General features: G+C 40.4%; 1 protein-coding gene across 6 annotated transcripts in view; it reads left to right on the plus strand.

Annotated features, from left to right (window-relative positions):
- Positions 1-19,610, plus strand: part of RBFOX2 (RNA binding fox-1 homolog 2) — a 177,626-nt gene that overhangs the window by 39,271 nt on the left and 118,745 nt on the right. The gene's annotated exons all lie outside the window — the stretch shown is intronic.

A 19,610-nucleotide genomic window follows, 5' to 3' on the forward strand; every position in this document is an offset into this window, starting at 1 on the left:
TCCCAGTCTATCTTCTCAGCCTTAATGAATGTAGATGTTCAGTGCCAGTGCACACTTGGCCCTGTTTTATTGTTATTGCTGTAATTCTAGCATCTGGGGAGCAAAACAACACAGAATTTTTGTGAGAGTCTGCTTTGCTTGCTTTGCTGGTGGAGTAGGGAATAGCATGTCCCATTGGGTTGTTTCTAGTATTTATGAACTTATCTTGCCTTCCTTTCAAGTCCATCAGGGCGCCTGCCCCTTGCTCTAATTCACGATGTTGTAGTTCTAAAGCAGTCACAGTTGTACTGTTCAGTGCATTGCTTCTCTAAGCATTCATTTGCCTCTTAGAAGAAGACAGAAATCCCAGTCAACGGATCTGCATGAAGAAAGGAAGAGATGCTTTGGAACAAATGAAATGTACTGGATTATAAGATACAGCTGTCACACATGAAATCTCCCTTCTTAGAATGAAGTTATTTTTTCAGGATTCTGTACTGCTACTGCAAAGTAAAGCAAAGTACGAACAAACGTAACAGGAAATTAATATGCACAGAAAATCAGTATCGCAGTGTGTTCCAGTAATGAACAAATAGCAAAGCCAAAATCAAGCTCTTTAGCCCTCTCGGGTACTGCTAAATAAAGAAAGTGATTTTCATTGTATCTTGATGGGAACTGGATATATGTAGCAACAGCTTAAAGGGAGATGTTATTACTTCCACAGTGCAGCATCAGCAACTGAAGAGCTCAAGTCTTTGGTACTTGTAATGTGTGTGTATGAATTTCCTTATAGGAGGAAATTATTCGGAATATCTGTTGAGATATGCTGAACTGTTAACTGGTACAAAGACAGATTATGCATTAGCATGCTGTGGGAGTTGTGATCCTACTTTGCCCAGGCTGAGTAAGGTATGCCAGGGTTGTTTGAAGGGCAAATCCAGTCACAGATCCTGCAGGTCTTTCAGGGAAGGTGTCATACCAATTCAGCACACAATGTTTACCCTCAGCCAAATGGTGAGTTTGGATTTGTTGGACATCAGCATTTATACTGGGTCTGGTTCTGGTGTAAAATGTCCAAGTACATTGTTACGGCTAGCAGCCAAGCCCCTTTGTGGCAGCCGACATTCTTTTCTTTAGGGTCAGCCGCTCCTGCCTTAAGCCCGATTACGAGCTAAAGTACAAGTTTTAATATAGGCTGGGCCTGAAGTAGCGTAATTTAATATTGAAATTGTGAAGAACCTTATTTCCTGAAGATGCCCTCTTGGACATCTTTTAAAAGGTATTCTGCGTCTTTTACTGCTGCACTGCCTACTTAGAGCAGTTCTTGTAAGGAGACTCGCCTGTCTGTTCTGGGGGGTATCCTCTGTTCTTTGAGCAGAGGATAAGTGTTTTGCACTTAACTATACCCATTTAGGAATGTTTTTGGATCTTCTTGGTAAATCCTTTTGGTGACTACCAGTGTGTCCAACTTCACAGGTTTCTTCTTTCCCACCCCTTAGTAATTCTTCTGATTTGAAAATCCAGAACTATTCTTGCTGTTGGGTCACCAGATCAGCAAAGATGTGCATGGGAAGCTATACGGTAGCCAGTGTGAAATGAGAATTTTCACTTCATGGAACTTTCTTGGTGGACAGACAGCTTCAGTTTAACCCAGATGCTTTCTTTCTAGAAAATCTTTGTTTAAAGAATTTTTTTTTTTTATTTTGCACTTAGTAACATCTTGATCTGGGGTAAGGGCTTCTTCTTCTCTCTTGCTTTTGGCTCTGAAGGAGAGATTAAATTCAGGTCTGGCTTTCACTAATGAGGTTTCCAGGTTTTTAGCTAATCTGATTGGGAGTCTCTAACATGATAGCAGGAGAGAAAGAAGTCCTCTGTAGCCAGACTGGGGCTGGTGTGGTAAAGACAGCAATGTCTGATCCATCACCTGCTTCTCTGTGTTGGGGAGGGAGGGAGGAAGCAGTGTGGGATTATGTGTAGCAATCCTGGCCCTGTAACAAAGTAATTATGAGATGTAGGAGCAATTGTATTAGATTTCTTTCTGTCTTTAGATTAGGAGCTTGACTTGATCTGGTGAGTTTAAGTCTCCATGTCTTTCTCATTGCCATTGCAGTTATTTATTGTAAATACCCTTACAGCTTTTTTTTTTTTTTTTTTAACCACAGTGTTTTGCTCAGCAGAAGTAGGAAAGCTGAGCTTTATTTTCAGGTTACCTCACTGCATGACCCCAGTAGTCTAGATAGGCATTGTCTGGATATAACTAGACATCTCTTTCACCTCATGTAGTATCCTGCTCCTTCACTTGTTTGTATGTCTTTTTCACTCCTTTGAGCAATAAGTGCCATTAATTGGTAGCTGTAAACCTTTCACTATGCTGTTGTTACACCCTCTAGTGGATAAACCATAGCCAGATGTTCCACATTATTGTAATTTTCCCTCCTTTCTGCCAGTAGAAATATGTGGTTGGCTTGAGTCCTCACTTTGGCCATTTGGGAATGCTTTGGTCTACAGTACAAAGCTTATCTTGCGTCCTCTCCCAAATACTTAACGGTTCTGTCATCATCATGCATGTGCAGCACTGAGGCAGATGAAATGGGTTCATACAGAGGTTGTATTTCTCTTGATTCTAGTATTGTAGGTCTGCTTTGTGGTAACCGAGCACTTTGGGTTGTTGCATAGGCTCCTTTGTTCCTCGCCTGTCCTGCCAGAGTGTGTCTTATTGAGCTTCTTGTAGTGATAAGACTGGGGAGCACGTGTGACCACATCATTGTCGTAAATCTTTGCCTAAAAAGGTAAAGGTTTCTCTTGCTCCAAGTGTTGCTATACTGGGGCTCTGTTACAGCTATGTAAGAAGCCGGATTGCTCTCTGAGACTGTTGTCAGGAACTTGAGACTTGTTTTTTGGGTGTCTAATGCACATACAGGAATGGTAGGATGCGCTTCCCTTTCCCCAGTGCTGGACTGCTGGCAAGAATGAAGCCTGGCCTGCAAAGGGAGAATAGAGGAGATGTTAGTGTAATGTTGTTAACCTCGAAGAGACTCAAGCCTGTTGGTGAACAGAGCTAATTTTCTGAGGTCTCTTCTGCCCTTTTTTCCTCTTAGGCCTGCCAACAAAACGGTGTGCTTTTTGTAGTACGAGTGCCTGCCCAAAATGCAGCTCTGAGATGCTATGACATAGTTTCAGTATAGAAATTGACTGGTACAGCTATACTGATAGGACTTCTACATATAGACAAACTCATGAAGAATAACTGCTCTTCTTCCAGAAAGTTATTCCATTCTAACTATGCCAGTTGGTTTTATATATAGCCAAGGCCTATGTTGTATTGCTCTGGCGCTTTTCATGTCAAAATCTATTAGAAACAGTATCTAAAATTTGCTTGAGTTGCTGCTGAATACTGGCACATCTGGGGCAGAATTTGGCAGCTGCATAGAATAATTTTATTCCCTGATTTGAAACAGAGCAAGGAAGAATGCCATGTTTAGCTCCTGCTGAAGGGAAGAGAGAAGGAGAGTTTATGTAAGCAGGAGGTAATTGCACTTACTAGAACTGGGTCAGGATGCTAGAGCTGTTACACCTCTTCTGTTACAGAAAGTGATCTTCAGCTACCGCAACATGTTAGGATGTTGGTTTGAAGCCTGGTTTTAAAAGACTGTATTTCCACGAATACAGTTCTTAAATCAATCTAGGCTGTCGTCTTAGTACTAATGTGGTGGAGATAGCATTATCAATCACAAATGACTCTTCCTTCAGCAATTTAATTTCTGTGGCTGACTTTCCATCTGAGCACTAACCAGGCCTGACCTGTTGATCTTGTGTGTGTAGGTGAGTCTGTGGTCCAAGGTAGTAAGGGTGCCCATGGCAACTGCTAGTAACAGCTTTATCACTATCCTCTCAGTTTGAGTTCAAGCTTAAGTTAAAACGTTGCTGGATCCTTTTCAACTGTCAGCCTATTCCCTTGAGTAGTTATTCGCTTGCTGTTTTGGAATATCTGGTGAGGCATTATACAAAACATGGGCTGCATATACTCCCCTCCCCATGGTTGTGAGCTCTTCTGGGTGAACTGCTTGGCAGACTGTGAAAACAGGAACTTTCCCATGTTGCTTGATCTTTTCTGGCAATTGTTTGGGAGATTCACAGATCTTTGCTTGATTCCTATAGGTCTTGTATCACCCTTCTTTTTGTCTTTTCGTTTTTTTTGGTGTGTTTTTGTTGCTTCCCCCTTCCCCCCTCCTCCTTCAGTCTCTCTTGATGTGGGGAGTTCAGCAAGGAAGTCCTTCATCTTGAGATGTGAAGGGTGTGTGTGAGCTCTGTTGGGGAGGCAGGACATCAGAGTCACTGGGCTTTCTGGTGGAGTTGTCTTCCCAGCTGCACTGCTGCTCCTGTTGGTGGTCTCTCTGTGGTGAAGAGCAGGGCTTTTAGCAAAGAGCTCAGAGGGGAAACCTCTGTCCTCTGATCTGTGTGGTCTGAGTCTCTTTTACCTACATTCCTGTTCTGTTTTGTTTGGATGAATTGTGAATTTGGGGGTATTGCCGCAATTTGCTTAACAATTTATTGTTTCAATATGAATTAAGATATCCACAAAAAAGCTCTTGGGTTAATACAGTATTTACAGATTTAAATGCTCTTGTCTTAAAATAAATAAAAAGCGACCATTTGGGGGAAAACAGTTTGGCCACTTTATTTATATTTTTTTAATTGCACCACAATAACACTGGCCATAGTCTTTCCAGTGCCCTGCTTTGTCAGCCTCTGAACAAAGACTCCCTGTCTCAAGAGTTAAATATTTAAGTAGTGTTCCTGAAAAGCACTTTGCTTTTTAATTTGTTTTCCTGCTTGTACTGGACCATGAAAACACACCCTGAAGTGACAATGCTGACTGGCTTGGTTAAGTGGTAAGACTAGCGGTAGAAGTATTATGTCATTATTCAAACCAAAATTGTATTTGGTACAAATACTTAAACAAGGGGATGGAGGAAGGCCTTAAATAAAAGCTCTTTCAGTTAAGGGCCAGGAAAAAAGATCAGGAAGTATCTGAGGTTTTCCATATAAAATGGAGAAGACCAGGCTTGGTGTTCCTGGTGCTTCTGAGGCACAGGTCTTTGCTTGAAAGCAAAAACAAAATTTGAGATGGAACCAAGCTAATGAGGAGAAACTGTTCTAACATCTTCCTTATGTTTAAGATTAGGTGAATTAGGGTTAAGACTGCCAAATCCTCCACTTCCTCTTCCTTCTTTCTGCAGCCTCTCTTCAGGCAAATAGTAAAGTATTTCCACTATGTACTTGACAGGACTGATGAGCTGTTCTGCTTCTGACCCCAATGAGCTTCATTTTGGAGAATGCAGCCTTTGCAAAAATGTCTTAACATATTCAAGTGATGGGAAGAATCTATGAACTAATTATACACAGAAGGGTTCAAGGATGTTTAGTGGGATGATTTTTGGTGGGTTACTATGTAGCAGCTGAGCAGTAAACAATGAAGGATAGTTTAAGGGGTGTCACTGAAAGGCATTTAACATTGCAGGAGGGGAGAAGTTTTTGAGACATCCTTTACAGGAGTGTATCTCAGTATTTTTAACTCTGTGTTCATGAAGCAAAACAGTATTGATAGAGTGGAGAGAGTTAAGAGAAAAGCAATATAAATCATGATATCTGGGAAGGAAGAGAGAGAGTGGAGTGTTTGGTTAAAAATTGTATGAGGAGTTGGTCGCAGATTGAAGTTCAAGCAGGTCAAACATGGATGAAATGGAAGAGGAAAGACAGATTCACCAAGACTCCTTTAGTAATCTTTATTCCCTGGCTCCAGAGCTATCTTGGGAAGACACTCCGATCACTTGAGGCGATCAGAAGTGATTGCTTATTTTCTCAAGCCCCGACTTCAGCCTTAAGAAACTGCAGGAAAGATCCAGGCATTGGAAGAAATTCTGGAGCATATACCACTAATACTGAGCTGCTTATAAACCTGCTTTCTGAAATTTCACTCCAAATGTAGTCACTGTGCAACCTTTCCCTTCCTCTCCCAATCTCTCCTTCTGTTTAGGTAATCTCCTACTATCAAAACCCATCCTAAGGTTTTAAATAATATACAAAGCAAACTGTTTTGCAGCTGACACAAGTCCTGCAAACTAATCACTCTTGGCTATATATTTTATTCTCCATTTCCCTCAAGTCCATTGCCTTCTGGCCTCTTTGAATATGAGACAGGGAATCTTTTCCTTATGGAGTATTATACCTTTTGTAATATCTTTTGTAAACACCCTTGGCAAGCTCCATATCAATGCTTACTTGACTATATTCAGTAACAAGACAGGAAAAATAATTTCCATGTGGAGAAAAGTTGTATGAAAAGAAGAAATTTAGAAAAAGTGTATCTAATTCAATTGCTTGGGAAGATATCCTGACAGTAAAATCTCTCAATCCTATAAACAGTTTCACAAGGGAAGTAATGATTACCTTGCTGATAAATAGTCCAGCCAAAACACAGAATTGTAAGGCGTTGGCAGGAAATGGGTTGGATGATGTAATATAAATTCCTTTCATGTTTGCGTTTTGTGATTCAAGTAATTCCTCATCCCTACTTAGGGTTAAAGAGAGGAGATATGAGTCATTCTTCTTGGGAGAGGACCAGGAGACCGCTCCCCGCCCCCCCCCGTTATGTACTTTTTGACTGTTGGAAGTGTTATCCAATGTCTGCAAAAGTCTTGGAGACTCCCAAGCCCATTAGTTTTTCTGGCACCAGGGATAGTGTTTTGTTTAAATTTCCACTTCTAAGTGATTATAGAATTGCTATAGAATGTGGCACATGTGTTAGAAATGGGCTGTAAAATGATCAGTTGGAGGATTGCAGAGTAGAACCAAAAATGTACAGACAAAACAGTTTGATGTAGATTTTTATCCTACAGAAGGACATAAAAGTGGCTATTCTGGGTCAGACAGAAGGTCTCTGCATTCCAGTGTTCTGTCTCTGACCATGTCTAATAGCAAGTACTTAAAGCATAGGGAGCAGAGCCAAGATTCGGTGATACTTCCTCTGGTATACTCTTTAAGCAATCTAGTGGCTTTAGTATTTCCTGAGCCATAGATCATACATTTTTTTTAAAATCACCTATAATAGATTTTTCTTTATTAAATTTGTCTAAATGGTTTTTGAGCCTCTCTAAATCTTTGGCATCTGCAACATCCTGTGGCAATGAGTGCTCCAGTTTAGGTAAGTTTTATGAGAAAAAAGTTGTTCTTAGATGTACAGCTAACTTAAGACAAAATCATTTTGGAATCTATCAGATGAAGGGTGTGGAACTCCCTCAGGGTTCAGGGTCCTCAGTCTCCTGAATGTATACACAGCTGCATTGTCACTGTGTAGATTAGGATTTTCCTCATAACTGGAAAAAAACAACTCCCCCCCCAACCCCAAATCAGAAAACAGATGAAAGCCTGTGCAAGGAGCTTGCATCTATTTAGTATCTTTTTCTTTCTGAAGGGTCGAAACACCTTTACAGATGTTATTTCTAGATATCCCTAAAAGTATGTACATATTGCTAGCCAACATGCCACATTTTTAAAATGTCCTGTTGCAATGTGACACAATGTTCAGCTATTAATTTTTGGTCTTCGCATCTTTATTCTGATGCAACTGAGAGAGCACAAAGTGTGGGGGGTGCTTGCTTGAACACACGATCGATCTCGTCAACTAACTGGGGAAACCCAGGATGGCCCTGACCCAGTGAGGGGCCTGTTGGGTGCCCCTGGAAGAGGGGGTGGCTGGTTTTGTGGCTCTGGCTGTGCTTTGCCAGAAGAGGGCACCCAGTGCATAGTGAGTGCTCACTGTCAACAGGCCTGAGCCAGGCCCAAGGCTCCAGCTCTGCCTCTACAGACTGGGTGCACACAGAGAGTCAGGGGTAAATGCAGAGATTTCTTTCCTCTTCCAAAAGCTATTTTCATTTTCCAAAGCATGTCTTTTAGATTATCCCTTGGCCTAAGTTTCTGACTATTGCCTTACAGCAGGAATGCCTAAAGCTTTAGGGAGAGTGGGAAAAGACAGTTCAGTGTCTTGTGTCTAGCAAGCATTTGGTTTTGACATCTCCTAATGGGTTTTTGAGAAGGCCATCCTTGACAAGAGAAGTTTTATGAGGGCTGGGGAGAGAATTTGTCACTGCCTGAACAGAGTGCAAGGAGCATCCAGGAAAGTCTGTGTGTCTGCGTGGTGACAGGGCCTGCTGTCCCTCCATGATATCTGCTTAGAAATGTGATTCTTCTGAGGAGCTCTGATCCTCTTCTGATGAGGCATGGAGGAAGAGGCTTTCGTAATGCAACAGTCTTTATTCTGGTACAGAATACCTCTGTATCTTGGGGTGGGTAGGCAAAGGGGGAAATGAAGGAGGGATCTTTGAGGAGAAATAGTAGAGTTGCCTTTTTGGATGGGAGTCTGAGTAACCAGCCACTAGTGCTTTCCTGCCTTTAGCAGGCTGTTGGTTTGAGCTTGTTTTATCAAAAGGCAAGAGTGCTGCAAAGCATTACTTCTGTTTGGAGTTCAGTGTAAGATGGAAGTACACTTACTGTTAGGGTTTGGATATATCCTCCTGCAGGCCCATAGGGGCTGTTTGTCAGTGATCAGTCACCTTCTCCAATGTATTCTGCATATCATGAAATCTTACAGCTTTAAAGTGAATGAAGGAGATGTGTGTGCATGTTACTCCTCCAGCCTTTTTTTTTTCTTTCAAAGAGGAACCAGAAAATGCAAGAAATATAACTCAGCATAGTTACAGAACCTGGAAAGATATTAAGAAAGATCAGATGTTTACAGTCAGATGCTTTAATAAAGGAAATGAAGGCAATGACAAACATATATTGGTAATTTTTAAGGACCAATCATGTCAGATAAATTTAATGTTCTCCTTTGACATGGCAGCAGGCCTGGTAGATGGAGAATGCTACTCACTCTGGACCTAGTCTCCCATGACCTTTACATAACTTCATGTCAACCTCATTTTCCTGGTTTATGAGGGGTCTGAGCACCTGATTGGAAAACCGTAATTGGAATATTTGTTTTCCTTTTCCTGAGTTTGTGTTATCTGGAATCTTAACATGGTCTGCCCTGGCTGTTCGGTGTTTTTACCAATGATTAGGATAATGGAATAATGACTGAATATATATGTGTGGGTGGCACCTTATGGAGGGGCTGGAAGCCTTTGGAAGATAGGATTAGGTGTCAGAAAGATCTTGGTAAATTGAAGAAATGGTCTGAAATCCAGCAATATAAAATTCAACAAAAGCAAGCTGTATTAACAAAAGGACCTGAATACACAATATAAAATGGGGAGTAGCTGGCTAAGCAGTAATGTTGAAGGAAGGATCTGGGGTAATAGGAGATAACAAACTGAATTTTTAGTACTCTTAAAAACCTGGGTTGTATTACCAGGTGTGTCATGTAACCACAGAAGGTAATTATTCTTCAGAATTCAGCACTAGAGAGTGGAGCACCGTACCTAGTTTTAGGCACTTCAGGAAAGACAGAGACAGAATTTGGAAAAAGTCCAGAGAAGATCAAGAAAAGGAGACTTAGCCTGGTATAAGAGGGGGAGAAAAAAAGAATAAGAGGGACAAGAAGTGTGGACATGTGGACAAGGATGGGTGTAACATCAATCTTCAAATAAAAGATTGTTATAAAGAGGATAGCAATTGACAATGTTCCATGTCCATCAAAGACAGCTTAATTTGCATCACGGAAGGCTTAAATTGGATATTATGGGATGAAACATTTTCTAATTTAATGTAGTGAAGCACTGAAATAGGCTAATTGTGGAGACTCGAGTTCTTGTTTCTAGGAGTCTGTAAAAACAAGTTAGGCAATTCCTGATAGATATTTGTCTAAACATGCTCAGTGCTGCCTCTGAGTATGGGATTGGATAAGAGCACCTCTTGTCCCTCCTGTCTTGTACCTGTATTATTCTGTGATAGTCATAAATCATTTTTTCTATATAACACCACAACTATATGATGGGTATTGTATTAGGCCTTTTTCTTTGTTGTCTAAACTGTAAGATAGGAGGCTTTTCTGGCTGGCATATGATCTTACAAATGCCAGACAGTTGTAGGTAGGTCCTTTCTTTGCGACAACTGTCCCATAGTTTCGTTTTTTTTTCCTAGCTTGCTTATTACTCAATGATGGATGTTCTGCATCTCTAAGTCCATTCTTTGCCTCACAGTAATAACATGTATCACGTATGAACCTGAGAGCTGTTTGGTATCTCAATTTCCCTTTAAGCTCTTTGAGCAGATCTCTATCTTTAGCATGCTTAGAGGAGATACTTACTTTTATTATTATTATTATTATTATTTTACAATAAATAGATCTTAGCTACTGTACTTGCAATTCATATTGCACGAAGAAAGAACTGAGACACTTCAGCGGGAGTACTTCCTCGATCTGGGGAGTCCGCTTCTACCAGGCTGCTGTTGGGAACCGCTGAGGGAGGGCAGCGTGTTTCTCTGAATATGTTCACTGCTTCACTACCCTGCTCGTGCTGGCCGCTTCAGCAGGATCCTGAACAAATGAATGGGATCGGTTTCTGTTCTGCTGACTTCTGCTGCATGGTGAGTGAGCAGCTTTGCACTTGCTGGTGAAGGATGCTGCATGCAAGCAGACTGCCTCGGTGAGCTAAGCAGATGCTCCTGAGAATAGCTGGTGGATAGAAGATGGTTTCACTCTTTTCAGTGTTAAGGGAAAGGTATTTTCTGCTGTAGCATAACGTTGCTTGGAGCAGGCATTTGCCAGATGGTTTCAGCTCCCCTGAGACGTTGGGATGTGAGAGGGAAAGGGCCAGGAACACACTTTTGATTCATTCCATTAGTAGATTAATCGGCACTGTCCTGGCTTAATAAGTCTCCTAGATTTCCCAATGGAAATGGCACATGTAATTCTGCCCAGGTCACGCTCTGCACACCTACCTGTGTTGAGGCTTTCACAGCAAGAAGTTATGCTGCTGCAGGCGACATCTGCAAAACAGTACTTGAGGGGGATGGCAGGTTTTGGGGCGGGGGGAAAGGTGAGAGAGAATGTTTTTAGTAAGTACTGTTAAATAATGCTAGTGGGAGTGCGATGGCTTATGAAAACATGCTTGAATTATTCTGCCATTTTGGTGGGGGATGTATTTAAAAATCTTGCAGTGCTAATTTCATGTTATGAAACTATCTATTTCTTTCATTTTGTATTAATTGCTGGCTAGATTGTGTTTTCCAGGAAATCTGTGATTAGAGGACAAGGGTTCTTTTCCTAATAAAGGTCAGAGGCTGCTGTCTCTAGGGGCTGGTGGTAAAATGAAGAGACCTGTCTAACAGATTTTAGTTGAAAACCTGAACAGATGCTGTGCTGTTATTTACGGGGGGGGGGGGGGTAGGAGGGGGTAAGAGAGGTCCCCCATGACCTCTTTCTTCCCCGCCTCCCTTTCCCCAGGCCAGCCAATTGCTGGGGAGTGGATTTAGTTGCTGCTGCCGCCCACACAGAAGAAGGTTTGTAGCTCTTGGCAGTTTTAGCAGGAATCTGCGTTTTTAACTCCTTGGTGCCTGCGGATCGTGGCGAGCTGCTCAGATGTCACAGCAGCACTGAACCGTGCTTGCTCTGATGCCTGATAAAGGTTTACCGGTGGGACCGTTTCTGAGGAGACCCGTTGAAAAATCCTTCGTGGTCAAACTTAACAATGAAAGACTTCAGTTACTGCAGGAAAACATATCCTAACCTTTTTGGGTCCATCATTTCTCAGATGCACCTTTCTTACAGGTCAACAAAACAGCAGTGGCTACCATTTACAGCGGTTTGATCATCATCTCTGTTTCTGAGGCACCTGTCACCCTGGCTTCTAGCCACAGTTTCCCTAAGCTAAAACAGTGCTCCTCGATTTGAAGTGCTTGGAGAACATGTTGTTTTCCATCCATTTATGGCAGCTAGCTCCAATCCTTTGCAGGGTCTGGAGGAAGACTGACAGGGGCCAAAGGAGCAAATGTCATGAGACTCCAGAGCTTTCCATTGAAAGCTGAGATAGAGATATTTTACATCCCACAGTATATATAGCCAGATTTGGGCTCTTTGGTATTTCCAGCAGAATGGCATTTCAGATCTGGGAGTTGAACTCTGACAGCAGCGTTGTCCCCAGTTGCTGCCAACTTTACCCCAGACAGAGAACCGCTGTATTTTTGAGCAGTTGTTGCTGTGGAGCAGAGTATAGGAAACGTGCTGGTCTCTGAAATATTTTGAAATATACTGGCACAATAGACAGATAAAGCCAGCCCTCTGATTTTCGCTCAAGAATTAATCTAATCACTGTGTAATATGTTCTTACTGGTCTATCCTACCTAAAGGGCAAACTTAACTACATTAGGCACAATTTGGAGCATTTGATTTCCTTCAGACTTAGAATTAGGATACAGCTGACTATCCATGTACATATTTCGAGGTTTCTGGGCATCTCTAATCCAGTTTGTAGTGACATTAGCATTAGATAACCATAGCGAGGCCTTTATCTGAAAGGAAACATGCATTCTTCTGGTCACACAAGGATGAAAAAAGATTGTTCTGGTCACTGTTGCTCTCTGGGAATTTGGGAGCTGGGGGGAATCTCATATTTTGTTGTTGCTGGCTGCTTTGATAACAAAGTGAATAGCTTCTGTTGAGGGTACAGTGGTTGTCAGGGGGCTTGTCTACATTTCAAAGCTTAAATTTGGATTAAGATAAGATGAAAATGTACTGCGTAGGAGCTGTGGCAGAATAATTCCATATGTTGACTGGCCATAGTTGCTTCTTTGTAGCATTCGTCTCATTTGAACTGTGTGTAAGGGAGCTGTTATTCATTGAATTTCTCTGTCTTAGAAAGGAACTGGACAAGCAGGGAAATGGCAAGTAATCTGTAATGAAGGAGTCTAATTTTGCCAGCTGATCAGAAGAGGCAGCAGAATGAACTTTATAGTACATAGCAAAATTTTTGTCTTATCGGGGGTAAGAGGAAGAAGGGAAGGTGGAACAACCTTATTGATATGAGCTCAACTGAAAGTGTTTGAGTCACGCTATGTTTGTACCCTGCAGACTGCAGTCATGCTGAGGACCAGACCTATAGCTAGTCTGCTTATATGAGAACCAAGAGCCTCTTGATATTAGTACATTAGTTGATGTGAGTGTCAAAAAAGATATTCAAGTGTGCTGGAACATCAACATTACAAATTCTTGTTTTTTTCCAATACTCAGTATATATGAGCACTCTGCAGAATGGCAAAATGTTCTAGTAAAAGAGATAGGTAGGTATCTCCCCAAATGCCTTCTGGTAAGTCTTACACCAAATATATACACTTCCTTACTCACTCGCTCACACTCACATGTTTCTACATCTTTTTAAGTCCATAATACACAGAGGAACCAGTCGGATAGAGGGGGTTGTTTGTAGCAGCTTTTGGAGTAATCTAGCTAGATGGCTGTGGTGCAGGTTTGGTTAAGGACCGTTTTGCTCAGAATGAGATCAGAAGCAGAATTGCTTTTCTGATAACTGACCTTTGCTGATGACTGTGAATTGACGGTTGGGATATGGTATTCCATAACTAAATTTTTCCAATAGAATTTCTGTCCTCCAGAAATCTTCCTCTATTTCTTTCTTCTTCATCTATTTATGCCTCTTGTCTTATGCTTTATTAATGCTTTTTACATTTGAACAGTCTGCTGTTCCTTTATGTGGTTTGACAACTGCCAATACCCCTATTGAAATATTTTCTTTTAGTTCTGTTAATGGCGATTTTGCCTGGATTTTCTTATTACCCTTATGTAATGGAAGTATCCGCAATCCCCTGACACACGTTTGGCCTCATTACACCCCCTCTTATCTTGCTGATGTTATGTTCCACCAAAGTCTTTTAGCAATTATTTTAGTTTTGTTGTTTCTCAGGAGTTGTCTTTCAGTGTTACCCCTTCATTAGCGGGAGTCATTCTTCTCTTCTTTGCTGATAATATACTTGTGCCATTTCTCATATTGAAGCCATATTACAGGCATTCCACTAACAAAAACATCACAAACTGAAGATACTTTGTCTTCATCAGGTACATAAGGCTTCTGTGTAATCTCATGGATTGTTTTTCTTTTCAGAAGTTCAAATGAAAGAATGTTATTTGAATGCAAGAAAAAATAAAGCAGCTGCCACAATAGGATGTAAAAAAATGCAAAAAATCATTGCACAATGTAGTATTTATTAAACTGATTTCTTCACTCAGGTGTTTTGCAGTCTCCTTATGAGTTTTATTAGTGTTTGAATCTTTCTGGATTGGAGAGAATGCATCTCATACTGATTAAAAAAAAAACCCTAAAACAAAAACAAACAAAAAAAAACTTGTTAAACCTGTCAGCAAACCAAGCGATACAGATTAGAATTTTATTCTTGTCTCTAGCAACTTTACTATCCCAGGATTTGTAAACTGCTTTCTAAAACACGATAAATTAGATCCCAGCAATACAGGGCCTATGTAGATAAATACAGTAACCATTATACCTTGATATAGTTGTATTGCCTAGGAAATTACTACTGTTATTGAAAAGGAATTTGCTTAGGGCAGGAGGGTATCCATTACTTCCTGAATAACACACTAACGTTGTTAACCTTCCTTTGCACAAACAAGCCAAAAGGAGTTCCTTTCTAGAGGATGATACTGTTCGCAATTTGTATGCTCCATTATCAGCAGCAGACATAAGCCAAAGTTTTAGCATATTAATAAACCCCTGTGTGGTCCAGGGAAGAGAACTCTGCCATATCTTCTCCTTTCCCTACTGTTGCAATACTCTCATATTCACACCTTTTTCAACTTGCTGGGTTGTTGCAGTGCTGATGAATCCTAATGCAGTAGAGCCACCTGACATAAGTGTGGAGGCAAAGATGGTGTAATAATGGTGTAGTTCCTTTGGTGAGATACTTGAAGCAATTTTTCCCTTGCCATCTGAAATGTCATACCTTAAATGGGATAACACTTGAATGCCATCAGTTCATCCTTTGGTATGGCTACCATTGTGGACTATAAAGAGACCAGTTTGTTGTTGAGGTAGGAGCTGAATTTCATTTTATAGGTCCAGTTATTGATTCCTCTTCAAAATCCACAACCAAGTAAATATTCTCCTTAATACTGACACACATATCTAGGACAGAGAGAATCTTTCTGCCCGTTTTCAGTTCATTTGGATATTGTATTCCTGATTTGATATTTAAAAAAAGACTTTTGCTGGAGTTCAGTACTGTGTAATACTTTGTTACTTCATAGGGGGTGGGAAAATTGGAGAGAAATCAGACTTCGTTCTGTGGACATTACTAGTAAAGGTGTTAAACATTAGGATTAAAGTTTAGTTGAGTGAAATTTATTTTAAAAATAAAGATTTAAATAGCACTGTTGGAGTTTATTCTGATCCCCTCTTATAAGCATCTAAGTATACTCACTATAAGCTAGCTCAGTATGGACATCAGACAGCATCCAAGTGTGAAAGAATGGAGAAGATACAGCTTGAAAATAAGGCCTAGGGCAGCAATAGAGCTGAGGAGATGCTGTGTCTTCTACAGACCTTGTTAGCTAGTCCTCAGAAGGTGTTGGAAGATTGCAAACCTCAATCCTATTCCTCTATAGTAAGACTGATTGTAGGAAACTCACAGAAATTCCTGACTGGCTGCCCAAAGTAATATTTGCTGTATTCTGGGAGCAATTCCATCACCATTTCGTATCTGTAGAGGGAATGTCCAAAACAGTATGCCACAGCCATAAGAATTCCTTACATCTAAAAGTCTGCATGCTCTGTAATGTTTAGCTTTGAATTCTCTGCCATTACTGTTTGGTTTTGTTGATGTAAGTTTTCTTGGTTTTAATTTAAAAGTGTATTTTTGTCTGGGAACATATTTCCAGCAAAGCACTCTTTCTAGTTATTCAGTTCATTGAGGTTCTCTTGCAGTAATGACAGCGCCTTCCAAAATAGTGCTCTTGAACACACTTGTGAGGAGAGGAAAAACCCAAACAAATTCTAAAAAGCTTTTCTTGGTACCTCATTCCTCTTTGCTGCATAGTTGAATGATAAGCCTGTGGACTGAGACCTTCTGAATTTTATTTAAGGGCATGAATTTAATTACTATTTGTGGTCAGTAGTAGGCCAGTCCCTGAAAATCGTTGGCTTTTTTTGCATGTCAAGGTGTTTTACTGTTTTAGACTTCCTGCTTTTTGTGGAAGAGGAACTAGTCCTTGGTGGTTCTCTTTTAAATAAGTAATCTTCCTTCAGAAGCCTCTCTCTGCATAGCCATACCATACCAACCAGAGGGAATAAGGAATCCAATGAAATGGGTTACTCTGTAACAAAATGGGTTTCCTCTTGTAATATGCCAATGTTTGGCTTATTTGTTTGGCAAGACATCTAAAAGGGACTGTGGTATTTTTCTGGGTGGTTTATTGTATGCACTTTTTATTCTTTTTACTTCCTGTCACAGACAAGATAATGCAGAAAAACTTCCTGGAGTCCTTTTGGACTTAGAGTGGAAATCTACCTGGTGGCTTCAGAAATTCTGATAATCAGCGATAATACCAGAATTCTGAGCAGAGGGAGTCTAGCAAATCAGTGCTATTCTGTCACAAGGATAGTTTCCAGCAGCACCCAAAGGAGTAAACCAACCTCAAAGAAGATCCTCTTATCACCATAGGAACTGCAAGTGTGCCCAGAGCTGCCTTCTGTGCGTCTCCCCAGATAGTTTTCAGCCCCATCTGTAATCTTCTTTTTAAAAAAAGAAAAAACAAAAACCCAGACAAATAAAAAGAACAAGACACAAGGCATACCTAAACCCCACAAATAATGAGAGTCTGATTCTCATGTGCACTTGCTGGGGCGTTCTGTCGGAGTCAGATAAGCTGTGGAACACAACCATTCAGTTGGAGAAATTTCCCTTTGACAGTTGCAAAGCACGTCTCCCTTCCCATCTCCAGTCAGACCTTTGTAGATAGTCCTTGAAGTGTTTATCGTGGTGGGACAATGAGCAAGTCTTCATCCTCAATCAGAGTCCAGCTTCTGCGTAAAATGTGGAATGCTCAGTCTGACTCTTGGCTGCGAGAGCAACTATTTTCCTTTGGTTTGAAATGAAATTTCCCTCTTCAACCTTCCCTAAATCCGAAACACCTCCTTTCCTGCTATTTAGTCAAGGAAAACTGTGCAACATAGAAGGACCCATACACTCGATAGTACTTATTAACCATAAAAGAACTTCATCTGGTTTTAGAGTTCAGATTATTTTTTAAAAACTATTTTACAATTTTATTTTAAGGGAGAAGTTGCCAAGAAGCCTTATTAAACATCGAAAGCAGATACTTTTATGGCCAGTATTTTTTTCACTTGTGTATCTTATGGCTCTCCCAAATGTGTTCAGGTGCACAATTTAATTTGTGCTTCCCCTGCCTGAGGCCTTCTATCTACATCTTCATTCTGTGAACCTCCTTGCTTTGCTCAGCATTGGAATATTTATTATAGATCTCATAAATGGAAGACTTCCAAACTAGATCCTTTTAGAAAAATTCAGATGCTGTGAAAATTGGTATCGGTGGCACTGCTTTCCTGATACAATGTTCTGGTGTTGACAGAGGTGTGATCTTTTGGCCAACCTTAGGTAACACCAACAGGGCTTTAATAATACATGCGCCAAAAAATCCTACATTTAGGGAAGTTGTTGCATCATGGTTGTACTTCTGACCTTACAGCAGGATTAGTACTATACTTAGGATCTGCTAGTGCTGTGAGTGTTGATCATGTAATTATACGCAGACTGTAGGCTTTTCAAAGTGTCCACACCTGAATATGTTCACAGCTGTAGCTTGGTTAAAAACCCACTTGTTATCTGGTTACATCCCTTCTGTTTGTAAGCTTTAGCTAGATAAGGGGACAACAGTGCTGTTTGTTGGGTAGCTGTTGGAATATCTTCCCTAGTTACTGTTGGAATGGAAAACATTTTGTTATCGCAGGACTGCAACAGCTGACTTTCTCCAAATATAGAACAGAAATATGTATTGAACGCTTTGGCTCTTTCTTTGTTATTGGTGATGCTTCTACCTTCTCCATGTTGTGGTGGGCCAACAAGATTGCTGGGGTTGTTATTGTTGAGAATGTTGGAAAAATTCATTACTGTCCTTCAGCTCTGGCTGTGGATTTCTCCTGTTCTTAGAATTCCCTGGCCACCAACCTTGTTGCCATTCCTACCTTCCTTTGTATTTTTCTCTCAACTTCCCCTTTTTTTCACTTGTTAGAATATATAAAAGTGCTGAAGTGTGAGGATATGACAGGGAAGCCCAACAGGCAATCTGTTTGTCCAGGAAAATACACCAATGTACCTGCTCCCTCTCAAGTACTAAATATGTAAGTAGATGTACTGGTTTGGTGTTTGTTCTCTTTCCATGTATGAAAATGTGATTGTCACAATCATTTTTACCTAAGCTACCATTAATTTCTATTTTTACGATTGGTTGCTCTTTTCTGTCAGGATGAAATCTAATAGAGAATTGCTGATGTTTTAAATGTAACACTTCTTGAACTAAGAAATTGTTTTCTGTAATTTAAAAATTTCAAGGGTGTTATTTGGCATTAGCGCCATGACGCCTCCTCCATGTGTCGTTCCATTTGAAATTCCTTGTGATCATACAGGGCTTTTCCTCCATTATGAAGAGGTGCTTAACTAGGCACTCATCTGCTTGCTATCTAATGTGATTTCAGTAGTGTGTAGCGGACACGCTAGCTCGTACCCTGTCTTGAGCTATATCTGTTAGAATATTAATCCATAAGCATTTGAAATCAGGCCTCTGAGACACAATCAGCTAGAAACAGATAATGTCGCTTTGAAACTGTGCCATACCTACTCCTCATTTGCTCACTCAATTCCATCCTAAATAGGTTAAAGCTTTTAAAAATGTTTTTAAAATGTTTGACTTATGTGAAACTTCTATCCCAGCAGGATCTTTTGGGTTGAATTTATGCGCATAATTGAGCAACCATAATTCTTCTCGCGTACAATTCAGACTTTTCATAACAGTGCAGAAGCAGGTGAGAAATTTCTTCTGTTTACTAGTGCCTTTTTGTCAAATATCTTCATTTAATATTAAATGGGTTGTTGCTTGCTCCCTCTTTTCTTGTTCCCCATTTGTTACTTGCTAATACCTTGCTTACCTTTCTAGCAAGCAGTAATACCTTTTAAGATTGCTTTTTTTTCTGTCCACTTTGATGTTTAACATAGCAGCCTCCCATCAAAGAAGATGGACTGATATTCTACTAGGCTAAAGTTCTCTAAACATTTTTTCTCACAGCTCAGTATATATTCACTCAAAAATATTTTTCTTTCTGTTTTTACTCCCTTTTGAGACAGAAAAGGTCCCTAAGAGATCATGTGTATTTTCACACCCAGCAATCTTACAAGTTTCCTCACATATACCCTGCAAGGCATTGTCATTAGGTTTAATACAAAGCATTTGCAAAGGTTCCTTGCTACCTGTTTCAGAAGCCTGTCCAGTCTTAGTCATGTCATATGTTGTTTTTCTGGAATTAGACTCATCAACATCCTGTTGTCATCTTGCTATTTACAGAATACTTTTTGTCATCTTAGTATAAATTTTC

Source organism: Dromaius novaehollandiae, chromosome 1, assembly GCF_036370855.1.
Source record: "Dromaius novaehollandiae isolate bDroNov1 chromosome 1, bDroNov1.hap1, whole genome shotgun sequence".
Taxonomy (NCBI): Eukaryota; Metazoa; Chordata; class Aves; order Casuariiformes; family Dromaiidae; genus Dromaius; species Dromaius novaehollandiae.